A 27,415-nucleotide genomic window follows, 5' to 3' on the forward strand; every position below is an offset into this window, starting at 1 on the left:
TAGTCATCACCAAATCAGAAAGTGAATAACATAGATTGGCATATGATTAGTCATTAATTAGCGAAGTAGTGGCAGATCTTCCTGGTCATTGATTAAAAATTTCAGTATCCAGTTTTCAGTGTTTCATTCCTACTCATTGGATCACAGCCATGCCAACTTAATTTCTGCCAAGCATTCATCAAGCTTTTATGCTGACCACACGCTGCAAACGAGCTCTACAAGTTCTTCATGCTAGCGCACATGTATCTCTTCCTACTAAGGACTGTTAAGTGGATAGGTAGACAGTGTATGCACAAAACCTGCTTAGTTTCCAGTTGCTTAGTTTCTGTGGGTTGTTGATTTGATTTACAAGATATTGGTTGAGGCAGATTTTCAGCGGAATGTGTATGAGCTTTTTTTTTTTTTGGTGAATTCACATCACAACCTTCTGCCCTAGTTCACAGGAGCACAAATATGCCCTTCCGATGCTTTTTTATTTTCTTGTGCATTTGAGACATTTCTCTTGCATTTTGATATTATTTCGAAACGATTGAAATAATAGGTCCATATTTAAAAGAAATTTTGTAAAGGACCTATTATTTCAATCGTATGGACCCAGGAAATTTTCCTTATGTTCATTTGCTCTAATTTGCACTCACCTGAGGTGTGAAACAAAGGTTTAAGATGTCTCATCAGAGCTGGACACAGAAGCCTCCCAGGTCTTCATGAGATATTTCATGGTACCTTGAAATCTCTAAGGACGTAAGGAACATATTTACAAATAAAGAAACACTATCCAGATTTATTAGAAGCTTCTGAATTAATTAACTGCAGATTCTGTCTCTTTTTGAGTTCCATTGTAGTTGTAGGTAGATAGATAAGAAAATTAAAAATTCTCATTGTGCTTCCAGTATATTTTCCTTTATAGTGCACAGCAATCTCTGTTCTAACATTCTGAATACTTAATCATTGGCCTAATAAGTTGTAAAGATTTTAGCTGTACCTGCTGAAGATAATTCACATAACTCAAGTAAGGTTTGGTAACATGTCTTGGGAGAATAATGGATTTTTAGCTCTGTGCTTGAATGGAAAAAGTTGAACAAAAGTTATTTTGGCTGAGTTTAGAGGGCTTGGAAGAATAGAAACAACAGATAGATGTTTTTGGATCACTCCAAATGCTTCATTTACTCTGAGGTCAAAATAATTTGGATTCATTTGTTTTGTTTAACAAGTTTTGTGTTCTTCTTTTCTTACAGTATATGTCTTCCTAATGGAAAAATGACATCTTAAAATCAGAAGTGGAAATGTCAAAGCAGACCACTCTAGCTCTTGTTAATCAAATATTTCATACTAAGAAACCTGAAGTAATAATCTTTTAATGTTTATAATTCTTTCAGTTGATCTTCATAGAAATTTTTGAACTCTTTCACTGCCTCCAGAATTCCATTTCTTCTACCACTCACTGAAAAAAAAAAAATAATACTGTTCCTCTATATTCAAAATAACCCCATCCAAATTCCTGACAGGAAAACGCTTTTATTATCAGATTCTGAAAACTTGCTCTTACAGGTACTATATGCTGTAATGAGTTAGGTTCATTATAGCAGTTGCTTGAATTACTTCATCTTGGTTTACATTTCTCCATTTCCTGGCTTTGTTTGAGCAAATCCACAGCACTTCAGCATACACAGGGGACCTGCTCCAACTGATGACCTAAAGGATCTGACTGACTTCTCTGAAATTACACCAATGTGGGTGCAGGAGGAAATGTCTGCTGCCTTGCATTACTGCCTCCATGCAGGAGCTCAGCCAGAGCTTTGCACCACAGCTGAAACATCAGTTGGCCTGATGTAATTCCTACCAGAAGTAAAAGACTTTGAATTAAACGTGGTCTAGGGAAACACATTAGGACAATAGCATGTTCCAAAAGAAGTTAGCCTCGGACTACAGGCAATGGTGAATGCTTTGCTTGAGGGAACACTTCTGGGAGGACCCCATTCCACAGGAAAATACTGAGACAATAGCACCAGCTCATTAGGATCATGGCCAGTCTTAGAGAGCACAAACTTCAGCTCATGTAATGAGCTGCTACTGCTGTACAGAACTGAACAAACCAGGTGGAAGAGAAAGCTGTTTATTGTTATCAGTATGTACTATATCTTCTTAAATACATTTCTTAAATGTTATACTTAAAGACACAGTTCCTAAAATCACATAAAGTCTTCAGATCCTTTTTGTGGGGAAATAACAGGACTTCCTTGCTAGATTTATATATTCATGCTTTCCTATTTGAAGAGGTTGCTCCATACATGTGGAGGGAAAGAAAAAATGGGGATTTCCAAAATACTAATTTTCTTGAGCCCTTATTAAACACGTGTGCATGGAGCCATCTCCTTCATTTCTTTCCGTAAGATGTGGTTTTGAATGCTTCATTTACAAAGATACTGTTTTTAAACAGAAATTCAAAAAAAAAAAAAAAAAAAAAAAAAAAGAACTGAGAAGCAACAATATTTTTTTTTCTCCAGTCTGATTATCTTTGTTTTATAACGAAATGAGCGAGCATGTTTTCACAGGGAATTATTTGGAATCAGCCTAGATGCAGGATATGTCATTCATCCGAGATGTAGAGACTTCTGGAATTATTTAGGAAAATGTGGCTTGAAAAGGAGTTTCTCAGAAGAAAGCAATTAAATGTTATTTAGGAAAAAAATGCATATCGTGGCATAAATGATGAAATACGATTGCAAAATGTATAGCTTTCTCTCCTGGATATGTTTTTTCTGTTTGGAACTTCTCCACAAACCTGGGCCTATCATGAAAAGCAAGGGCTAATCTTACTGAAATGTGGGAAGATTTTTATTGAAATGTGGGAAGGTTTTGGGTGTGGGAAAATACCTACGAAAAGGGAAGAATCTTGCTGCTCAAATTGGACTTATGAAACTCTGCTCTGAATCGAATTCCCAAGAGAGAAAAGCAAGTGGATTCAAAACCCATGAAAATCAGTGGCAGCCTTTCTTTTTTTGCCTCATTGGCCTTCAGAAGTGATTTCAAGGTTGAAATCCAGTCTTCACTAATTTCAGTGGTTCTTGGATGAGATCCACTTAAAACTGTTTGTTACCTCTGGAGGATTTCTTCAAAAAATGGGGAGCTTCCCTTTATTTGCCACATTCCAGCAGCACTGGCTAAGTTGAACCTAAACTCAAGACAACTTTACACTAGATCCAGTGTATTTATTGATGAAGGTACTTTGGGTAGCCCTGGTGAATGCCTGTAACAAAAATGTTACAGTTGCTGAGGCTTTTCTCCTATATGTCTCCTGCCCAAGGAATTTCTGACCAGGTAAAAACCAGGGCAATTTTCATAGCAGAGCCAATTGTTTTATAATTGAGAGTCTGAAGAATGCATTTTTTTCCTTAGGTTTAAAGTACCATCTATCCATACATAAGTATAGTAGCAAACAAATAAGTGCACATGCATAATAAAATATATGCTTCCATGAGGTTGATTCCTTGCCGCTTTTGTGGCTACTGCAGAGATCATCGTTGTTCTTGTTTCATTATTGAAGCTGTGCTTCAAAAAATATATCAGGGCAGTAAATATAAAAGCAGACATGTCAAGCTCAGCCCTCTCTTCACTCAGTTCCCACTAGCTGGGACAGAAGCTCATAGCCTACAAATGGCTGTGCTTAAAAACACTTTCATTTCTCTCAAAGTTACCACCAGTAACACAGGCCCACTGCAAACCCTATTGCAGGCTGCAGCTTCTTGGAAGCCGTAATAACAAGATTGTTTCTCTTCCTGCTTATGTGATCATTTTGAACTTAATTATAGCTGTTCGTTTATTAAAATAAATAACTTGGGAATATAAATTCTAAATTCCAGCTGTTCAAACAGTCTTTTTATTTTCTTTACGCACACAGTTTGATGGGCGATTTATTGTATTCATTTCCCCACCTTTTTTTACTAGGAAATATACAGTAAATTCTCCCAGTGTTCTTGGGAATTATGTGTAGAAACATCACTGCTTCAGTGCAAGGCCTCCACAAAAGACAAATTTGGCCTTTCTTTTAAACGCACAAGTGACTGAGCTGAGGTGATGGTTGCTTCATTGAGTTTCAGCTCAGATAACAATTTACGAAGTAAGCTTGAGGCTACCACTGTGCAGCTCAGTATTCCACTTTCCCTTTGCTTTTCCCCTAGTGAGTTACCTGCTTGCCCCTTTTCATTGAACTTGATTTAAATGCTTATTATTGTTCTCAGTGCCTTCTCCCAGAGGCACACCACTTTTTGTGCTTGTGACAGAGAGAAACACTGAACTCCATTTAACAGCCTCCTCTGAGCTAATGTACTTGGTTTTCTACATCAGACAGCCAACTCTGAAGAGGTGGCTGTAGATTCAAGGCAAATCCCTCCCTGTCCCACGGAACCAAAATGAGGGGAATTCATTGTTTGCAATAGGGCAGAGATGAGGAGGCAGAGAAAGTCTGGCCTTAACCATAACCTCCTGTGCTCAGCCATGCCTGAGGAAGAAGAGGCACCTTGCAGCAGCAGAGAAGTTTGGTGTTGGTTGACAGATGGGGAATTCAGAGCACAAGTTAAAAAACGTGCTTAGGAGATGTTTATGGTTCTAAACCTTCTTTTGTGTGCATATTATTATGTGATTCTATAAGGACATTAGGATCACTGAATACAAATGAGATCTTTTAAAAGGAATCATCTTTTTTTAATAGTTTTGTTTTCTTTCTTATTATCACACCATCTCACATACCAAACCACGCTAATGGCTTTCTTGCATTGAGTGCAGCAATACATGTAATGAAGCACAATCTCAGTTGCAAGAGGTAACAGGCAAAGGAAACAGTATTTTGCATCTAGCGGGGAAAGAGAACATGGCAGTATAAACACCTTAGTTTGCATCCGCATTTAATTTTGGCAGCACATTTGACTAGTCTAAAGTGGACAGACATCTCTTAAAACAAAGCCCTTAATACTGGAATGATGTAAAATATTCTTGTAAATCAAACTAAGGGCAGGATCTTATGACTATTTGTCTTGTAAACCTTTAATATGGTCAAGAAAGTCTGCAATGTTCCTACCTGCTGGCAAGTCTGAATAAACTGGAAGAGTGAATGCCAGTTGCCTAGTTGTGACATAAAAGCATCCCTTTTCCCAAACACGGCAATGCCTGTATAATTCACCCCAAATCACTCAGAAATTCAGGGACTAATCTGTGAAATGAGCTGATGGGCTCTCTTCAGAATTTTAAAAATCAGATGCATTTCTTTTCTAAATTAAATCTTTGTGAAGTTGTGGTTACTCACAGGACTGCCCTCTCAACCTCTGGTTCTCTGGATTTTCTCTTTGTTATATTTTTCATTCAGGCTGGCAGCACACTGAGCTTGTCATCCAGCTTCCTGGATGCTGTCAGATGCTTAAAGAGGAAAACATGCAATTATTGTGAAAGATAATGTGCTTTCCCATGGGAGATACTTGGTGGAAGGAAGAAGGGAATAAATCTAATCTTAAGCTATAGTTCAACGTTTATGTACTGTACCAGAGCATGCAAAATGATAAATCTCAGCATGTTTCAGTTATATTGGCTCTTCTACATTACCCATCCTGTAATCTAGACATGTCTGAGCCACAGTTCACAAGGAGTGATATGGGGAAAGAATAGATTAAAGGCGAAGGAGCAAAGGCAAGAGAAGCAGCCTTCCTAACTCTTGATGAGGAATGTCTAATACAAATTATAAAAGCTGAGCTATCTTCATAAACATTGACCTGAAGTTCCAGACCCCAATAATGCTTCATGAAAAACATTTTCTGTCTTCTATTTTGCTGCAATTGTTTGTGTATGTTGTCTTTCTGCTGTTTGAAAACAGCAGTGCATAGAAGGCATGGGAAGTGGAGACCTGTGATCAAGTTCATCACCTCCCACTCTTTACTTTGGAACAGAAGTTATGTTTTCTGTTTGAGAAGAACTGCTTATGTGGTAATGATAATGACGTTGTAGGCAATGTACTTGAAACACTTATAACCTATAAGAGAAACTAAAATGTTCAGATATCAAGACAAGCAGAAGATTGGACTGGAAAAATTTAGGAAGCTGCCCTGAGTAATGTTTAACAAAAGGTCTCCTTCCCACTTAGGCAGTAAAAAAACCTAGAATGAAAATCACTGTTGCCCACAGGTATGACTGAAGTAACTGAATCCAGTGACAACCCTGATGCATGAAGAAACCTTCCCAGGATTTACAAAGCACTTCTGTAGGGCATCACAAATGTTTGTGGCCCAGACTGATTGCTGATGTTCTACAGAATACCACACACGTACTACCACCATCAGGGAAGTTGGAGATAATGTGATTTTGATTCAATCCCTTTCTCTCTCCACTTCGCACACATCATACTCATCTAGTCCTGTGCAAGACTTTCTAAACTGAATCACACATCATGCTTCTTCTGAAATGTGTAAGCCATCTGCCACAACTCTGTTTGGTTTTGAGCCATTTCTCTGTGAATAGGTGCTTATCGGTCTCTTTTGTTATTATTTGTACTTTGAGGTAGGTGATGGGGAGTCCAAGACCACCAACGCTGTCTGTGTCTGACCACATGCTTACAGAATTATTTTCTACAAATAATGGAAGAGCTTCTAAAAACTGTGTTTCTATTTATGCTTCTGTTGGCTGTTTTGTTAGTTCTGGCATGTAGATGTTTTTAATGTGTCAATAAACAAGAATAGTGAGGCAATGTAAATGTATTATGACAATTAGAAGTACTAATAATGCTTCAAAGAGAAGAATTCTAGATTATAAATAAAAAGACAGAGCTTATGATTTGCAATCAGTGCATGCTTATGTTTGAAAGCAGTGTTTTTAGCCAGTGTTTTTAGTGTTTTCAAAGTGTGTTTTGATATATGCAAAGTGCTCCAAGCAGTACTTTTTCCCCCTGTGGATAGTAGAGATGGCCATTGTTGATATATGGGAGGCAAAAGGACAATTTTGTTGTGTTTTCTTTTTAAAGAAAACTGCTGAAGAAGTGGCCTTTCTGTTTCTTTGACCTACATTGGCTCAGTGCTTCGTGTGATCTCCCATAAAGAACTCCATAGCCAGTAATTCTAATCCCTGAAATTTTCTCCCCTAGCACTGTCTAAAAGCAAAAATATGTCTTTCTTTTCACGTTTAGTCTCAGTGGAGCACAGCTGCTTCTGTGGGTTGTGGATAGAAAGGTGATCTGATTTTCTGCATGCACATGAATGTGTGCATCTGAACTATTTTTTCCACAGAAGTTATCCCGAATGAAGCAGAAAAATAAACATGCTGTTCTTTTACAAAATGGTAACCATTTCCATAATTTGATACACTGAAGAATTGGTTTTGTAGAAGAGTCTCCTCTCAAGTTTGCAGCTTTGTGTATGTCAGTGTAAAAGATACAAAATCAAAGAATCATAAAATAATTTTGGATTAGAAGGGACCTCTAGAGGTCATGCTGTCTGAGCCCAACTCAGCCTGTTTTCAAGTTGTTTAAATTTGCTCAGGTTTCTTCTGGTCCAGTTTCAAACACCTCTGAAGACAGAGGGTAGACATTGAAATATATAGGGCACAAAGTACAGGGTTTTTCCATATTCTTCTGTATTTTAAATAGGAATCTCCATAACCAGCTTAGAATTTTCACAGTGAATGTAATCAGTCATATCCATTACTGGAAGTAGAGAAGTCAGCAGATGGAAATTTTCCTTTTTGAGAAGGCTTGAGGGCACAATGAGCCTATCAGGCATATTTGCACTAATAAACAGGCACAGAGATAAGAAGGCACAAGACACAGCCCGTAAGCTTAAGTACAACCAGTCATATTCTAGAAAAAATCTTCCTGCAATCCAAATTTTAAAGGAAACTGTGATTTGCTTTTCATAATAATTTAGAAGTGTCCAGTTCATTTTGGGCCCAATTGCCAGGAATTTTTAGTACATGAATTTATTTTGACTAGGAAATTAATGGCTGCCTAGTAATGGATGTTTAACTTACCAGATATCTAGGAGTTACTGTTTTTTTTCTCCTTGGAAAAGTGTGTTTCTTTCTCACGAAGACAAAGGAGGAGAAAAAAGAGGCATAATTTCATATCAAATTGCATTTAAGTTACTTTTGAACTGAGGTCTTTGAAAGCTGCTTGAAGATTGTGAATGAACAGAGGACAGCAGAGGACCTGATGAAGTCACATCAGTGCAGACTTGTGGGCTGTATCACACACTGTCACCACATGCATATGGCTGCACTTTCTTTGCTAACAGATCCTCATGTCTCATTCATAAAGATGCATGTACATTTGCAAATAGCATTTACATAGAATTAAAGCCCTGCTGTTCTTTCTTCAGCAAACAGAAGTACTAAAACCAGCAGGAGGAGTGGTAAAACGGCAGGTGTTTTGGCAGAGGGCTATGTGCATTGATTCTCCACATGTATTTCTCTGATCCAAAGCAATGTGGTGTCCTTCTTAATGATCCAAAATCAAAACCAAAGTGCCTGGCACTTCAGTAAGAGAAAAGTATCTTGGGCCATGTGCAGCTGCTGATCTTACATCTGTGAGCTACTTTCTTAGTAAGGACCTCATAACGAACAGCTGTTTCATGAACAGCATTTCTATGCCTTTGGATTCTTCATCATGTAAAATTCCTGACAATTAACCTCAGCTCTGCCCGTATTATTTCTGATATATTCACTGGAATGAGAACTCGGTGCTGTGAGCACTCTCGGGCTACACATATGCATATATTCTTTTGCATGGTTGCTGCAAATTATATTTACAAGGGCTGAGTTCTGCATTCCCTCAAACTTTCTCTTTTACTCATCAGTGTTTGACATCAGTTTTAATAGCTGCATTGTCTTCCTCTCTTTCAAACATGATTACAATTGATCACAGTATTTAAGTGATTCAGCTGGGCAGACAAACTCACAGACAATATTTCTGTATAGGTCTTATTTCTTTACAAAACCTGGTGAAAGAATCAAGTTTTGTCATTTTCTGGGCTTTCAAGAAAATATAATTAAGTTCCAGATGTTTCCAGTTGAAGGGATGGCTTGACATCTTTGTGTATATGACAAAGTGGTCTTATTTACCCTGGTCTCTGAAATTACAATGCTGGCCACATGAATGTCCTTTTCACAGTTGTGTCTCTTTTCATTTCAGATTTTCCTGCCTAAAAAACCAGAGCAATAGAGAGAGTGGAGCTCAAGGATGTCAGCTGTGAGGTGAAAACTGGATTTTCTGACAAAAATGGTGAGGCTCGTGTGAGTGAATTTACTCCTAAAGAAAAGCTTACCCATGTTGTTCAGAAAACATATAATGAGAACACTTATTGTTCAGGTAGGAAGAAGTTTTAAGACTTGTTCATCGATGTAATTTGTACAGACAGGGAGACTGATACTCCAGACTAGAAAATCGATGTCCTCACAGATTCTGAGTTCTGGTGATTGCATGCAGAACTTCTGAACATGGAGTGTGTTGGCTATGTTGGGCTTTTACTTTTTTTGCAGGTCAGAAAGTTTGGACAGGTTCAGAAGGGTATCCAGTCTCCAAAAGAAATGGTCTTGACATTTTGAGTTCACATGCAGTTTGTTTGAAACCCTCCTGTTACATTCTGTAGAATGTACTAGGACTGATGGTATTTCCTTATTGGTTTGTAAAACTTAATCATTTCTCCAAATCCTCAAGGTCACTGTTTACTAAGCTACTTATTCCTGTTTCCCAAGAGACACAAAACATCTATGAGGAAAAAATTAGCCTACCAACCAAAATTTGTCAGCTTATTCTGAAGTTTAGATTTAAAGGCTCATGACAAGGAGGAAGCAGGAGGGAAGGTTTAGATTGGATGTCAGAGGGAATTTCTTCACAGAGGGAGTGGTGAGGTGCTGGAACAGGCTGCCCAGAGAGGCTGTGGATGCTCTGTCCCTGGAGTTGTTCAAGGCCAGGTTGGATGGGGCCCTGGGCAGCCTGGTCTAGAACCAGATCTGGAGGTTGGTGGCCCTGCATGTGGTAGGGTGGTAGGAACTTGATGATCTTTGGGGTTCCTTCCAACCCAAGCCGTTCTATGATTCCATGATTCTATGAAGCAGTTAGCATCAAAATCACACCAGCATAACTGCTGATTAAGAAGCCAGTGGCATCTGTTAGCACAGCTCCTATTCGTTCATGCTGCTGTCATTTGCTGTTACTGCCAGCTGATTGTGTGCTGCAGGTAGCCAGCCATAGAGCAAAAGTCTGTATGTTTCCAATAAGATGAAGAGTCTTTTACTGATGGTTTGGAGGCTTAATGGGGTGCTAGATTCAAGCTAGCATAAGCACCGGCTTACCTAATAATTTAGTAAGGGTTTTGCGTTGACTTCAATTACCTCCTTAGGACTAGCTAACAAAGCATAGGCTTTCAGATTGTTGAAGTACTTTCATTGCCAGTGACAAAGGGATCTGTCAACTGGATAGCTGGAGCGGCCATGGTTTTAGTCTGAAAGTACTGTTGCTTTTAACACCCAATGGGATGCAAAGCAGGTAGGAGTTTAAAGTGTCAGGTGTACTTAGTTGGAGGTGCAAAGGGAATTATTGTTCCTAGAGTAAAGAGGGCAGCTGTCCAGTGGCACTAGTTTGGAATTTATCAAGAATTCGCCAATCTGTGTGCTATCTAAGCTTTCTCGAGGTACCTCTTCAGGGCAATACTGCCAAATTCTGAAAATTGTCTTTGCTACAGTATGAAGGAAGCAGAATACAGGATGAACATTTGAACTGCAGAGACATGTGGAAAGTGCTTGCTTTTTGCCAAACCTTTTCAGCTTTTCTGTACTGAATTTGAGTCATTTTTCTTATGCTTTGACTTCTTTGACATTGCTCTTTTGTGGTTACATATTGCATGCATTTGAATTGCTGGTGCAGCTGAAGATTCAAACAGTTAAGGCAAAAGTCCAGCAGTGGTGTCATGTTTTAAAGATCTGACTTGTTCTTCAGTAGCCAACACCTTTCTTAGCTGCAACTGCTCATCTCTTGTACAGACACAGCAAACATTCTCATGAAATGAATGTTTTCATTCTATTCAGTGTGGAGAAAAATGGTGAATGAATTTAATACTGCTTTTAAATTTTCTAGTCTTCTTTATAGTGGATTCTGTTTCGAATATCATGAAAGCTCTGTTAACCAGAAATGACAGTAGTTATTTATATATAACACCTTTCTTCTCATGGTGCTTCAGAAACTGATAAATGAGATGTGATGATCAGAAACAACTGAAATGCAGCCCATTCTGAGGTGAAACACAGCAGCTATAAAATAGCAAAGAGTAACATTTCAAAATGGATTTGGATAGGGCTGAAGGTGAAGATGGTCTTGTGCAAGAGGTGGATATTTCCTCTGCTCTTGTAATTTCCAACAGATTTATGAAAGGTAATTCTTTAGTGCAAGGTATTTATTGAGTATTATGATGACACTTACAGTATGCTTTTTGAGAATCCTTCTTCCTGCGTAATGTTACAGCGTGCTCTTTTGAGCATTTTCAAGCTGTAAAATGTGTAGTGTTTTCTGGTAGGTGATCTAGAGTCTTGCAGGTGCCAGTGCTTGACACGATCTGATTCTGTTTAAGGGATGTGGAAGAAAAGTGATCTCAGTAGTGCCTGAACTTTTAAAAATGTTGGAGATGAGATTATATGCATTTGCTTTTTGCAGTTAACTCCTATTCTGCTTTTTTTGTTTGCTTGTTATTTGTTTGTTTGTTTTTGCCAGCATATTTACCATCATTTTATAATCATGAGTTGAATTGCCACTCACTCTTGCATATACATCTACTTCAAATAGTGCAGATAGTTATTGTATGCTAAACTGAGAAGCATAGCTATTTAGTCTGTTGCAATGCAGGTGATGAGCGCTACCGCCTCTGAACAACTCAGGGCACTAAGCCTGAGTGGAGGCATGGCCCCAGGTGTGGATGGGCAGGACCAAGCAGAGGAGCCTGTCTCCCACCTCCACACCCCACCTACTTCTACTGTTGGAGGAGACCACTTGGCACCCTCTGGGGGAAATATAAGCAATTTCTGGGGTTGATCTTTGTCCTCTGCTGCCTCCTGGGCTGGATATGGCCCTGGAAACGGAAGGAGTGCCTCCAAAGCTGTCTGGGGAGGAAGGTTATGAAGGGGAATTGGTTTACTGCAAAGTTAATTTTGCCACATCTGGGTCGAGGACGTAATGGGAATTTATTGCTTTGTTTCTCCTTCTCTTTGCCCCCTAAGCTTTAGGACAACAAAAACTGATTTTGCATACATTGCTGGAAGTCTGGAACTAGTTTTTAGTAAGCAAAACAATTGTATGGCTTTTCAAGTCCCTGATTTTCTTTAACTCTCCTGAAAAAGCTGGCTTACTTTGTAGCCTGAAATCCAGATGGATCCTCCATCCTGTTAAAGTTATTTTGCTTTTAGTCCAGCTAAAATGTGAGGAAGCAGTGTAGCTATTTGACACATACTGGACCCCTTTGATAGCCATAATAACCTCCAAAATCATATATCTCAAACCAAATTATTTAGCAGATGAACATGCATTTCACGGGAAAAGCATGTTGCTTGGTCAGTGTAGCAGGTGTGACGGGAAATATGCTGTGTTGGTGTCCAGCTAGCACAAGGCCAACTTAGTTCTTTCTCTGCTTCATTGACATTCTTCAGCTTCCTTTTCACATTTTTTTTCTGTTTGTTCAGACAATCTGAATCTCGAAATGATGGAAAGATGCCTGCAGCCTCCTTGGGTAAGTTGGTGCTGTTGGCAGTTCAGCCAAACACTTTGCTATAGCTTAAGACTCCATCAGAAATCCGAAGAACTCAAATGCCCATAGACTCCAGCCCAAGCAGACACTGTGTAAATGTTTAGTCTGAGGTATTTTATTATCTTGTTTCTCTTCTGTTTGAGAACCAACATTTAACCTGTTCTGGATTTTCTTTTTATGCAGTGTTTGAAAAACAGGATAAACCTGTGTCCTTCTAGTCTCAGTGAAAGAACAGAAAATTTACAACACTTTGGGTAAAGAGAGGTGGGAAGTTATTGCTCTGGACTTAGCTTCTGTGAAATCTACGGTTTATGTAAAGAAACATCCTTCTGGCAGAATATTTTCAGAAGTTTTTTCTTTTTTTCTTTTAATTGTAGAGAATTTTATTCAATGTGGATGTGAGAAAACATTCTTCTATTAAGTGCTGGAGAGGATTCAGTGTAAGGGGTAGCTGGGAGATATCATAGATCACATGGAAACCTTCTGAATTGAATTGTTCATAGCAGTTGGTGATTATTACTTATTACAGTAGCTGTTAAATTGACTTTGCTCACTCCTGATGATTTAGCTTAAATATTCACTCCTGAGTAGCTGAAGAGTTGAAGCAGTGGAATTGATTCTACTTGGAAAGAGGCTCTCAGACTTCAGTGCAAGATGTATTTTTTTGGTCAAGTATTTCCTGGCTTGTCTGGCTGGAGTCTTTTTGTACAATTAGAAGGTTTGAAAAGAAGATTGATTTGTTATTTATTGCAGAGCTGCGTGGATGCTATTTCTTTTTTTTAGTTTTACTAGGTGGCATAATGATGTCTATCTTAAAATAAATGCTTTCTGAGAATTTCGTTTTCACAGACATTTCAGATCAAATCCAGCTAAATCACTGGGCCAGCAACCGCCCCAAATAAGAGGTGTTATTAATTTCAGAAGAATAACATCAATGTTCAGTTTGTCCAGGCAGCAGAAAATTTAAGACTAGTCACTAGGCAAGGTTGTTGGGTTGCTATTTTGGTTATTAATCATTTAAGGTAGATTAACTCAATGCCAGTATTACCAGAGTATGCAACTACATACCAGGGACCCAATGAACCAGACCTCATTTGTTTATCTTCTTCTGCATTGCATCTTTGTATTTTATGCTTGTGGTGACCAACAGTACCAAAGCTTAGGAGTTTCTCATATGAGCTTTCAAACTTCTCTTCCAAGAGAACTAAAGGAGAGCAGACTCCTCATTTAGGTACATTTCTGTGATACAGGTGCTAATGAAAAAGAAGGATCTCCATCTGTGTAGGTTGCTGTAATGCTCAATGAGTTGTGTATATTCAGTAATGACTTTGGGACTCGAGACCCCAAATTGGAACCATTTATAGCCTTCCTCCTGCTCTTCATTCATTCAAGTTCACTTTGCTGCAATGCAAGATTTGACAAATGCTTCAGCAATGTTAAGTCTAAATTTAACAAGTTGGGCAGAACTGCAACAACTAAAAGCAATGAGGTCTTAAAACAAGCATGAAAATACATCAAAACTTCAATCATGGTGGATGATTTCTCTGTTTACAAAAACTTGCCTATGTTATAAGAACAGGCAAGACAGAGAACACGAGCTTTTCCTTCCGTGTTTACAACTAAGACAAGTCTATCTTGCTGCCCTAAAACTTTGATCCTCTTAAACGTTATCCCTCTTGTCATTGTACAAAGCTGTCTTCCTTATAATTTAATTAGTAGAGATGCAGTAGACTTTGGGGCACAGAAAAAAACTTTCAGACAGGGTAGGAAAATTTACAGGCAAAAGTACTGCTCTGTTGGGCTGAAAGACAAAGCCATTCCAACCTGTTGCTGTGTCACATGATGGAGGAGTATGAGCCACATTTAAACAGGCTGCCCAAGCATTTCTTACTATCCCCACTCAGAAAATCATGCTGCCAGCTCCAGCTGTCAATATGAATTACATACCTGCACTGTCTTAATTCAGGCGCTTACCAAAACACCTGCAGGTGGTCTTCAAAAGCAAGAAAAATAAAATAGAAATACAGACCTTAAAATTTCTTCTTCCTCATCTTTTTTTTTTTTTTTTTTTAAGCTACAAACAAAAACTTAAGTATTTTCTCTTATTTCCACGCAAACCAGAGCAGACTTTTTGTGTGTGTAAAAGTGTATTGTATGTGACTTTGCATTCAAGACGTTAATTTGATGCTTAATACAAAAGCACTCAGGATGTTTATCTATATTATTCTAACCAACACATGGACATACTCTGCAATAAAGCAAGACTTTCTCAGTCTTTCCTCTTTAATCGTAGAAGAGCTCCCAAAAAAAATGATAATTTGTCTTTTAATTGTAATGGCTTTCTTTATGATCTGATAGTTACAATATATGGCTATGCATCTGGAAGCTTCTTCTACTTATCTTCAAAATATTAGTAAAAAGGATACTAACAGGCAACTAACCAAGGAAATTATGATGCTTGGACTGCGTCTTTGAAAAGGATGTTTTGAGTGATGCATGGTTATAATTTTCCAGATTGTATTCAGATGTCAGAACTGGCAGTTGTTTCCCCAGCCAGCAGGTGTTCAAGCTGATAGATGAGATGATAATAAGAACCAGCAGAAGACTATATGAGGAATTCTATATAGCGCAATGCTCATGCTTGACTACATGCAGAGTCATTAGGCAGTGAAAGTTTTATTTAATCCCCAGACTGATAATAAGAGAGACTGAATTCAGTCACTGAAGGCATCTATTTTTGGTTCCTTTCAGTGTTTGGAGAAAGTCAGTACAGAGATTTATATGAATGCTCCTTTAGTCCTTATTAAAATGAAAGACTTCTCCAGTGTGATTTCTCTATTTACCCCATAACTGTTCCCTGAGCATCCTTGTAAGGGCCACCGAGACGATCTCTCTCAGTGAATTGTCTCAATTGTCTCTCTTCAAACTAAAGTGAAGAAAAAGGGAGCAGTAACACATGAGCTCTGTCCATGAAAAGGCTTGCAGCATGGATGTGGGTGCTGGAGGAAAACTTAAAATGTAATGTATTTTTAACCAGAGTCAAGCTGCATCTAGGCTTTCAAAGCCTTCTGTATTATGGTTCACAGAGAAATCTGATGGGAGAGTTTAGCAAGAATCAACGTTGTATTTCCATACAAACTTGGCGGGGCAACCATGAAAGGAGCACAGAAAAATAAACAAAAGAAGAGCTTGTTTTTTAGGATGTCTCTGTTTTCAGGCTATAGAAAAGATACAGGAGTTGTTCTAAACTTCTGGATGGTCCTTCCAACAGACGTGTGCTGCTATCCTGACACGTACACTCACTTAAAACATACATTGCTGAAATTTCTTCCAGGACAATATTAAGCTGAAAAGGTGGGTGATCCAAAGAAAATGTGCCTGCTGTCCAAAATGCCTGTTGCTCCCTCACTTCAAATATTGACATTCGTCTGGGTGCTTCTCATTGTTTAGGTTGTCCACAGACCAATTTAACTGAGGCTACACTGCCAAGGAATAGGACTTGTCTCAGTAGAAAATTTCATAATCATTACCACTCTTTAGTGCATACTTCGTCTCATCTCAGTTTTTTTTAATTGCTGTCAATGTAGCTTGAACAGTGATGTATGCTGTTGCCTGCATGTCACCACACTATACTGGCCTGCCTTCTCAATAACATGAAATACGCAATTTTTTCTTCGTTTGTGTTCACTTAATGTATGCATTACTAAGTGAGTAATGTTCAAAGATCTGATCATTGCTTTATTACTTTAGGTTTTTAATTCACTGTTGTGTGCTTGGTGTCAGAGAAGCCGTTAAGAGATAGGTATCATGCATGGTAACAGATGTATTGTCAGACAGAAAGTGGATGTCATTCTAGAAAAATGTTTTTTTCACTTTAATTTCCACTCTTAGAATTTTTAAAAGACCTTGGGAGAAAGCAAATTCACATAAAGATTTGTTGATATTAAAGCATGCCTTCTTAGTCTGTCATTACGGTATTGCGAATTTTACTTTGTAGTTATTTTGTAATTTATTTTGTAATTCCTGAAGTTCTGTTGTTATTTCAAGGGGCAGCTTAGTGGCGTAAGAGAATAGGGATAGCAACAGAAAATATGATTAGATGCCTGAGAAAAAATGTGCAGTGAAGATCAAACACTGGAGCAAGTTGCCCAAAGAAGTATTAAAATCTCCATCCTTGGAAGTATTCTAAATTTGGCTGGATATTCTGAGGAACCTGCTCTAACTTCAAAGGCCGATGTGCTTTTAGCGGGGACTTGGATTAGATGACCTCCAGAGGTCGTTTCCAGCCTAAATCATGCTCAAATTCTGAGAATATTCTGCTCTTCTGACAATAGTTTGCAATGAAAGTACTAGTTTACAAAGGCTTATAGAATATGAAATTTTTCAGGCTAGCAATAAGATCAGTAAAATGTGCCCTTGGAATATCCTTTGCAGTAACATCAAGTATTTCACCAAATCACCAAAGACTGAATTCACTACCATTGGTACCACAAAGGTCACTGCTGTCAACCCCTGGCTTATGGGCCTAACGTCTTTTATTTCTGCTGAAAATAAAGCATTGGCCTCTGCTTTCCATTGTAGATCTGCTGGCACTTTGCTAGTTAAAAAAATAGCCTGGATGGAAGTCCTAGTGAATGATTCATTCCATCTCCCAGTGAAGGAAGAATTTTCCCTACTACGTGCTGCTAGCTCCTTTCCTCATCCCATTCTAAGTCTCCCAAATGACAAGGTTTACTCTACTGTATTTGCCAGTCTAATTGTTGACTTAATGAGGATGAGCTCTCTCTGTTGTTTTTCCCTAATGCCAGTCTAAGTTTTCACCTAATACCTCTTTCCTGTTCTCCTATTTCTATCTCACGTATTATATTAATATTCTTGTCTCACTCTTTGGTGTTTAAATTTAATCCACTTGTAGATTATATAATGAACTGTGGTTCACCTCATTCTTTTAGCAGCTTATATGTGATCGCGCTTAATTTCCTCTGAGTATTGCTCTCAGAAATGCAGCCATTTCTTGCATCTCTGAAGTCTTTGGTGTTTGGAACTGAACAGAAATTTCCAAGCCTGTGCCTAGAAGAATTTAGGTAATTGTTCCCTTGCTCTGTGATGAGGTACCTCTGAATAAACAGGGCAGAAGTGCATTTAGCTTTCTTTTACCGATCACAGCTGTAGAAATTTGTCAGTCACTGTCAGGGCTCTTCCAGCATTCCAGCCTCCCCGTGGAGTATTCCCACAGTGTAGGTGTGTTATGGGATGTCCAGAATGATCCTTTCTGATAAGTTGTTAAAATTTACGGGTTCACGTTTCTCATTGGAGAAACAGAAATAGAGGATAAAGGTAGTGAAATGTTTTGTATGCACTGAAACCAGCCAAACCATGGGGTGTGCCACCAGCATAGGTTTCCTTTCAATGTGTTAAAATATCAATAGATACTACCTGCATGCAATATGAAACATAAACTATGGAGAGATTTTCATGCAGCTCTTACCTCATATCAAGTGCTGTAAGATCATCTAGATAGACATGGGATACAATGAGAAATATGATGACAAATTAAGTATGTTGAGCAAGAGAAGAGAACCAAACTCAGTGATAGAAGGGAGGAGGATGGAGCAGGCTGGGGAAATGGTGATTCCCCAATGTAAATACCCCATATAGCTCTCCAACTTAATGTTCACACGATAACCTAACAGCTATCCTAATTCTCATTCCCTCTCCTCTTGCCTCTCTTCTGTCCTCTCTATACCTGTGTCCAAACCTGAGGAGGCCTGAAAGTGTGTCAGTGTGTGTGTGCACAGACTGTGTGCCCAAAAAGACCATTTGTACCTGCTTATCTTTTAGGTATGTTAGTCATTCAGTGCTACCAGGAGTATGTTTTTGTTTAGCTAGAAAAAGAACATGTTCTATTTCACATTGAACTTCCCCTGAGGGAAAAGTGAACAAACATGTTTAAATTGCAAGAAGAAAAATTTTACTAATTCAAAATAATCTAATGGATCTCTAAACTCACAACAGAAGCATGGGAGGTTTGCCTACCAGTGTGAGGATGTGAATCTGAATCATCACAGAGGAAGGCCATTGTGCCAGCAAAGCTCCCCGTTTGCTACATCAGTGCAAGTCAGGGACCCTGTGTTAACTAACAATTCATCAGTCTCCGGCAGTAATTCCCTCCACAGGCAAAAGAACTGTGCATCTACATTTCTACTTCAGTTGTGGTGGGACACACAGGCAGTCTTCCACACAGATAGATATTCAGCCCGTTCCCTGGGGGCTCTTACCACACAACGTCTGACCTAAGGCACACTGAATGCAGTGTTTCTCATTTAGAGACCTGTCTATATCTGCTTCTGTTTGTTGTGAAACTCAACTGTAGAATATGTTAGATAATGTCTCCTTTATTAAGCCTCTAAATAATAGTTGTCTTGCAGCAATAAGCCAGTCACATCTGTCAAAAGTTTGAGAAAAGCTGTACTCAGTTCAAAACAGTACTTTTATTTCCAACTTTTTAACAGAGACCAGCTTCTAAATATGATATCTTTTTGCAAGTGTTTCTGGAAGTCAACCTTTCTGACTGTTTTTCTTTGGCATCTACTATTCCAACAAAGAATGACCTTAATCATTTTATAAAGAGGTAGTTGTTTTTTTCATTTCATAGTTATGAGTAGAGCAGTGTTTAAGAGTTGGTCAATGTTTCCAATATATTCCAGTTTGCCCAACTAAAGTTAAAAGAATAATGGATTTTTGTATTTGGGCATTTCTTTAGAACACCATAGATTTTCCCTTTAGCTTGTCTGTGGACTCTGCTATGTCTCGTGTTTTCCAGCAAGGCTTGCGCTGTCTTTTATCTTGTACCTGTTGAATATTGTCAGCTGTTCTTTAGTTGTGTAATTCAGACGTATAATACTTAAGTATTAAGTGAAAAGCTACTGATGTATCTTTGTGATGCAGAAAGAGGCATCCTAGTTACTGAAATAGATGGGAATGAACTCGTATTTGTGGAATTGTGATCTGAAAGTAGTTACTAGGGGTTGTTTTTAAGTATAAATTAAATATAAATATAAATAATTGTGATAATTTTGTCAAAAAGAAAAGATCCAGAGATATCAATCTGATCAAAACAAGATTTTCCCATGGGAAAATGTTAGTTGTGTTTATGGGGTTGGGTTTTTTTGTTTTGTTTTGTTTTTTGTTTTTGTTTTTGTTTTTTTTTTACTGCCTTCCTCCTCTTTCCAGAGCAAGGTGAAATATCTGCAATTCATTGTTGCAGAACAACAATGCTGTGCTTCTTCCTAAAGGCGGGGATGCCAGGAGTGGCAGCAGGACTGGATCCCTTTGGCCAGGGCCCATCCTACTGTTCCTTGCCAGAGAGCAGGATAGGCCAGAAAGCATCCCGGTCTAGGGCACAGGGCACTGTGTAATGACAAGGCTGGTCCAGGGCCAAGCTAGGAATGTGAGCCAGTGAGTCAGGGTCAGAATCAGGACTGGTGAGGGTAAGCAGAACCAGAGACAGCCAGCCCTCACCAGCCATATCCTTAGTGATGAGGTCCCAGGTGTAGGTTCATGGCCCTGCAGATGGGTCAGCTCTGCTTGATCCCTTCCCACAGTCATCAAAGATTGAGGCCAGTCCCCACCAGTGTCACCTCTAGGTCCACTCTGTGCCACAGAAGCTACACATACAGGACAAGGGATGTTGTCATGGGCCTTACTTTTCTATTTTATTTTTTAAAATATATTTAAGAATCAGTATTTTTCTTCTGGTAGAGACCATTTGTAAGTCTTCATAGACAATCTAAAACTATCTTGATGGTTTTTCCTCAGCGTTTTTCCTACAGTGCTTTTCCATGTAGTCCCAGGAGATATGAGATGGAGAAACTGCTATCTTAGAGATAGGTAGTATTGCATATTCCATAGATCTTTTTAAAATAGAAGTTATCTGAGAGGTCAGAGGGAGAGGATGTGTTCTGCTGAGTACTGTGGTCAGATTGAAGGATAAACATTGTTCGATATTGACTACAAGGATGATGCTAAGATTCTGCTTTACTACAATGTAGTGATCTCAGCCTAGCTCACTGAATACAGCAGGCCATTTTCCCCAATCATTCCCTGCTCTGAATTCCCAATCAGAGGTTGTCTTGGATAAAACCAGCAAGATCTGTGCTAGGGTCTTCAGTTTCCTGTCATCAAAATGACATCCTTTGGAAGTCATTTTCCCCAGAGGGAAGCCCTACCTAGTTTTAATCTCATTAGTGCAACAGAAAGGATAACCAGAAATCTGTATAATGACGAAACAGGGATTTTACACAGAGATACTGAACTTGAAAGGATTGTGAACATTTGTGACATTAGTAACTTACTGCTTATTGCAGCACCTGGCTCTTTGATGAGTTAAACATCTACCATTACAATTGCCTCAAATAATTCAGCAGAGATCATGTCCTAAAATACAACAGAAACTCAGCACTCTGCCTCTGTTCTGTCTTTAGAAATGAGCTGGCTTGTTCCTTGTTGAATTGTATTTTCTTTCCATTGAAAACTTTTCCACTGTAAACTTAGATGATTAGTTTAAAATTGTCTCTTTTGCCCAGCAATGTTGTGTTGTGCAAAGTCTGGTTGTAGCATGACGAGAAATATCTCTCTTTCTGGAACACAAGATATATCTGACCCTTCCTTACCTAATCTACTATTTATTTTTTTTTTTTTTTGAGCAAAATGGGAGGTCAGGAGGGGAGAGAGGGCAGAGGGAAGGGGTAGAAAGAGAAAAGAAAACCATTCAGGCTTTTGCATTGTGCTTTCAGTATAGAAGGGGGCCAGGAAAGCTTAACTCCTGAAGTTTGTCAAAAGTATCATTAAAGAAAACAGTGAAAGAACTAATTATACTGCATCATTCTAGAGATGAAGAGGCTCTGTATTGCAGCAGTATTCTCATGGACCCAAGGGTAGTGTTATTTATTAGAAAAAAATATATAAATCTATTTCTTATTTGGAACCTTTTATGAATTGATCTCTGAATGTTTCACAAGTTGAGTCTCTCATCTCCATTTTACAGATGGAATAACTGAGATACTGTCTGTGAACTGCATGCAAAGGAACACCACGAGCACAAGCAGTAGGCAAAATTTGAGATTTGTGAGCAGAGAAAAGGAATCCATGCTGCCCCTGCAAGTACACCATTACCAGGTAAGAGTACCAAATGATGGGTTAGATTCTGGAGAACCACTCTTCTCTCCCTTCAGAAAGGCACAGTTCTACTGCTGGTTTCAGGAGGACCTGAATTTTAGACAGCTCTTCCATGTAGTAATAATACCCATAATGAAGGCACTGTGAGTAAACACATGTGGTAACATCTTTACAGCTGAAAATCCTTTCTAAATTCCACTTTAAGGTGAAATAGCTGCTGTACAGACTTTCGGCGTATCCGTACTTAGAAGCAATACACCAGGTCTATTGTATCAGCAAGTCATGGTCTTTTTACAGTTATAGTTTTTCCTGTGTACATAATCAGTCAATATTTGGCCCATACAGTTGCTGTTCTTCCTCCAAAAGGGCAGATGGTTAACTTCAGAGTGCCTTGAGTTTCCTTGAGTAGCCTGAGCCTTCTTTAATACAGGGAGCCCAGAGCCTCAGTGGACTACTGACCATCACTTTTAAAACTACTAGATAGAGGAAGAACATCAAAGCTCTCAAACATCTCTCCTGTCAACAATGTCCAACATATCCCTTCCTCTGCCTCCATTTTTTCACTGTCATTTGAACAGTTGCAGACTTCTTTTCAGCCTTAAAAGATGGTTGTGGATTTTTTTGTTGTTTTCTTTTTTACCTTTCTAATGACGTTTTGCATTTTGGAGCTAATCATATATGGAGAGAAAAATGGCTGTATCAGATTGGATTGAGTCATACTCTAGCTAGCCCAGGATCCTGCACCCAAAGAGTGACCAAAACCAGATGCTTGGTGAAGAGCATCAGGATGGGGCAAGCTTTCACTTAATACGTTGCCAGCATAGTCATATTTTCCAAGCAACCTACAATACAGAAACTATCTGCAGCAGGGATGGTTATGTGTTTAAGTTCTATCAGGGAAAGGGGAACATCAGGAGAGAAGACATTGAGTCTAGGTCTCACATTCACATGATCAGTACATTCATTTGTTTGATACTGCATTGCTTTCTATTTATTTCATGGATTTCTTTCTGCAGTTCATATAATTTATGAATTATTTTTCAGAAAATCCATTCTTACTACTTGGACACTAGAGAGAATTTTTATTACAGCATGAAGAATTTTTCTAATCTGATGTCACCTAGCTCAGAAGTATTTTCCCTTTTACCATGTCTGCCTGCTAGCATTGTTTCCAAAAGATGCTGAAATCAAATTCTGCCTGTTTCATGTTTAAATCTTTACAAACGTCTCTTGAAAAAGACCAAACACTTAGTTCCTGACAGTAAACAAACACCTTCCCTTCCTTTTGTTGTAATTTCTTACTGGTATGTTCAGGTTTTATTTTCAGAACAACGTGACATGTTTTGCTAATGATGTACTATTGTCTGGCATAGCATATGGGTTCCTCCTTGTTGTTTTTTTTTTCTTTTTAAGAAGATCTGCAGCTGCTTCTCCAAGTAGCTGAGCAACTAACCCACGAAAATTGGGACAGTATGTTAAAGTACATAATGTGCTATTTAATTAACTTCCTAACATACCTGTCCAAAACCAGAGTCTAGTTGTAGCAGAAAAAAGTATGTCTCCTATCTAAACAGTCTCAGTAGACAAGTGGCATTTCTTGAAGGAAAAACTTCATTCAGTATACAAGCATAGGAGTAACATGCATTACAAATTTAATCTCAGAAGGAAGTGGAAGTGTATAATCTTAATAAGATTATAAAGAAATAAGAAATTACAATTTTGTATTTATAAGAAATTATAATTTATAAGAAATAAAGAAGTTACAGTTTTGATTCTCAGCAAGTTACTTTATTGTGATTTTGGGTAATTACACACACATAGCTTCAAGGTTTTCTTTTACGTGCTCCAACAGATTACTTAGATTGGACCAACAATTAAAATCTCACTCCACTTCCTTAGAGAACTTACTGAATAAGGACCAATCCTACAAAAAATTCATATTGATATCATTTGATCCAGTTGACTCTCAGGAAAGTACTCATTTGTAAAGTGAGACATATCTGTAAGTCTTGAAGGATTAAAGTCTTCCCCAGAAGTCTTGTCTCAGGCTTCAGTCCATGTGCAAAATGCACATGTAAATTTCTCATCAGTTTGCTTTGTGAAAATTTCTTTTGTGTGTCCACACACTGTGCGTCATTTACAGTACAATTTGAATTCTTGTATATTTCTTTGTTGCACCTCCTGAGACACATGGCCCAAGATGTGAGAAGTAAAAATGTCTGTGTAAGAATGCCTTAACACCTCAGGGCAGCAAGAAGTGCTGAAGCATCCTCTGGTATTAATAAAAGACTTCGGTTTGTGCCTTGCTGTGCTTTGTACAACACTTATTCTGTAGCAATACAGTGAAACAGAATGTGGCAGGCCCACCACGTGCACATGTGACAAATCTCATGCTGCCAGTGAGAGACGTTCATTCCTGTTTCCCACTCTCCAGCCTCAGCTACTGCAGCTCCTAGAGGGTACCGTTTTCCCTGCCACAAGGACCCTCCCAGGCTGCCCAGCCATTTGGCTCCATAGGAAGGAGTTACAGAATTCTTGCTGCTTATAATTTAGGAAGACAAATGCCCTGCCAGAAGCTGAAAATGTTAAAAACACAAATACGATTATTCTTTCTGTACTCATTCGAGTGCTTTGATTTCAGAAAGACTGTTTTCATAACTACCTTCTAAATATTACTCGTTACCTTCCTGGCTGCTTTGCATGTTGTTTTTCTTTTCACTTAAGATGTATTGCTTACACTGGGAGAAGCTGTGTGGCCCCGTTTGACTAGTTTGACTGGCCTCATACAGTGTGAGAACAAGGACATATGGCAGGAGTTAGCACATCCAACATCCAATTTGCCACCCATGTATGGCCTTCAGCAAGTTGTCTCTTAACACAACATGTCAGTTCCCCTACGCATTTGTGAAAGGAGTAGAGACAGTAATATCTTCCCTATGGTAATACCCTGAATGTCTCTTAGAGATCATACTGAGCATGGGATGCCCAGTGCTTCTCAGGAATGAAGTACCTGTGAAAGCGCTACTGGCAGAAAGTTGGACCCTGACCTCATGCAGCATCCTCACCTTACCACGACAGTTGTCTGTGCACACTCCAGCAGACACATCCCCCTCTGTTTTGTAAGTGGATATAGTCAGAAAAATGTATCATAGAGAAGAGATTGTAAGGGGAACAAGGAGTAAGCTGGAGGTGAGGTGAATGTTGGCCTACATCTCACCAACATCATTCTCCCTAGAGGAAATCAAAGAAATACGAGCTTTGCAGACACCGGCCTTAGTTTAAATGCCTTCTGTGGTAAGTTTGATTCCAGCTGTTGTTGGATACCTGTGCTTGGATTTCACATAATTTTTCCAATGGAATAATTCTGTAAGTATAATATTAGAAATGTTTGTTATTTTTCTTGGAAGACTTTTTTTAATAATAAAACTAGAAGCTTTCTAACCGTGACTTAACTACAATTCTTCTATACAGTCCTGCTATTTATTTTTTTTTAACTGAAATTACCTAGAAATGTGAAGGCCGTGATGATCAATGGGAGCTGATCGATGTTTGGCAGGTTCTGCCGAGGAAACCTCTTAAACACAACAGGTTTTTAACCTGAAGAACAATGTTTTCCATTATCCCAAAGCTCAAGTGACTCATAGAAATAAGCAGGTCACATAGAGAAGTAATGTGTGTGGATTACTGAGTTCACCACTTTCTTTTTTATCTGTAACAAACAGACGTGTTCCTCACTTCAGTTGTAAATTGTTCTGAAACACTCAGAAGGACCTTACTACTAATGGTTGTTGAGTACATTTAACTTTTGCCAGCCAGCTCAAGGATGGCTTTGAGATTTGGGTTACAGCTGAATTCTTTTCCAAAAGAACAGAAAGACAGACATTCCGCAGAAGTGTAGCTTGCAGTCTGTGAATTTTTATTAAAACATGTAACCTTACTGAAAATGGAAGCCTAGTATTTCTACTTGAAACTGAAGAAGGTATGACTGTATGAATAGGTGCACTTTTTGATGGGTTATTCCTTTTAAACATGATTATCAGAGAAACAGTTTAAGGGAACGATTTCTGTTGTTGCATGTTATTCATGTAAAGCGATGTGTTATGATTGGTTTTATTAAACATTGATCAGGAGGATCAGCCAGGGAGCCAGGCAGATCTCTGTGATAGCTTTCCTATGGGCTGTTTGCTCAGGTGTAGGAAAGGCAGCACTGATGTTTCAAAAACACAGTTCCCTAACTGTTTTGGAAAGAACTGGAAAAACAATAGTTACATCAGGTCCCTCTGCTCACAGAGCTTATTCTTCTGTGGAAGCACCTGTATTTAGAATCCACTGTGTACTGCCTCAGTCATGAAGCCAGGAGAGTTATTACTGGCAACGTTTTCAAACCTTAGATGCCTAGATTTAAGCATCTAAATATGTGGTTTGATTTCTGAAGTGAACTGAATGCACACACGCACACAGGCATTATACACACACACACGTTTTATTGAAATCAGCTGGAGAAGCTTGGTCATGAGCATTTTTGAAAATCAGGCCACTTATTTAACTGTCTAAGTATGGATTTATGAGCCTAGCTTCAGGCACACCCAAGTCTAGTCATGGCCTCACATAGATACAAGCGTATTATCACAGCACTGCACAGTGCAGACTAATTTTCAAGTCCCCTTCCAGCATCACACTTCTTAAAATTAGGCTTGATGAAAATAAAATTGGGGTAATTATTTCCATATATTAAAACCAAGGATTATTATTGTTTCATTTCTGGAAGGGAAAGGATTTTAACCTTCCTCTGCAGTAACTGGAACCTAAATATTTCAGCCCGACTGCAAGCTACTGAGAATCAGAAAATGAGACTCGTTCATTGCCCGGTTTTCTATTTTTCTTTTGAACATCACAGTGCTTACTGAATTTCATGTGATTATTGCTTATAAAGAGCAAAAGGATTGCCAGACAGCCCTCGAAGTGCTGTGAGAGCATTGTACACGCTGCTTCCTACTCATGGCTTCAAACAAAAATGTGACCTTACCTCAGGCACATTAAAATGAAGCAGTGAAACTCATTTTTCTAAAATCTTCCTGTGGAAGCTGAGGTCAGAAAGGTGCAGTGCTGCTGCTGAACATCTAAGCATGTGTTTGTCTGCAGCTCCACTCCGTAGGAGCCTGGGAGGGCAGAGCTGTCTCAGTGCCACAAAGAGAGGATTACTTTTGGGCCTTCTTTTGTGTCCTAACATCTTGGTGGTAGCACTTGTGTCAGGGAAGTTTAGAAAGCTAGTTAAATCACTGAACATTTCTGACAGTGCTTCCATCCCTGTTGGTAGCACAGACCTGACAAAATTGACCTGAAGAAAGAATTCTTGGACTTCTGCTCTTTTTTTCACTTTAGAGTTGGTTGTTTTTTGTTTTTTTCTTTGAGGCTTTTTTCCTTCAATTTGGCTCACAGCAGCTGGTAATTCTGATTCCCCCAGTATTTCTGTGAAG

At 38.8% G+C, this 27,415-nt stretch overlaps 1 long non-coding RNA gene across 1 annotated transcript; it reads left to right on the top strand.

Moving 5' to 3' along the window:
• Positions 1 to 9,185: 9,185 nt before the first annotated feature.
• Positions 9,186 to 21,924, top strand: LOC122156146. The gene is made up of 3 exons (XR_006167388.1): positions 9,186 to 9,250; positions 12,697 to 12,743; positions 21,808 to 21,924. It is a non-coding gene; the product is annotated as an uncharacterized LOC122156146 (long non-coding RNA).
• The last annotated feature ends 5,491 nt before the right edge of the window (positions 21,925 to 27,415 follow it).

This window comes from Centrocercus urophasianus, unplaced genomic scaffold, assembly GCF_019232065.1.
Source record: "Centrocercus urophasianus isolate 14NV4802_14NV808 unplaced genomic scaffold, USGS_Curo_1.0 seq_12, whole genome shotgun sequence".
Classification (NCBI taxonomy): domain Eukaryota; kingdom Metazoa; phylum Chordata; class Aves; order Galliformes; family Phasianidae; genus Centrocercus; species Centrocercus urophasianus.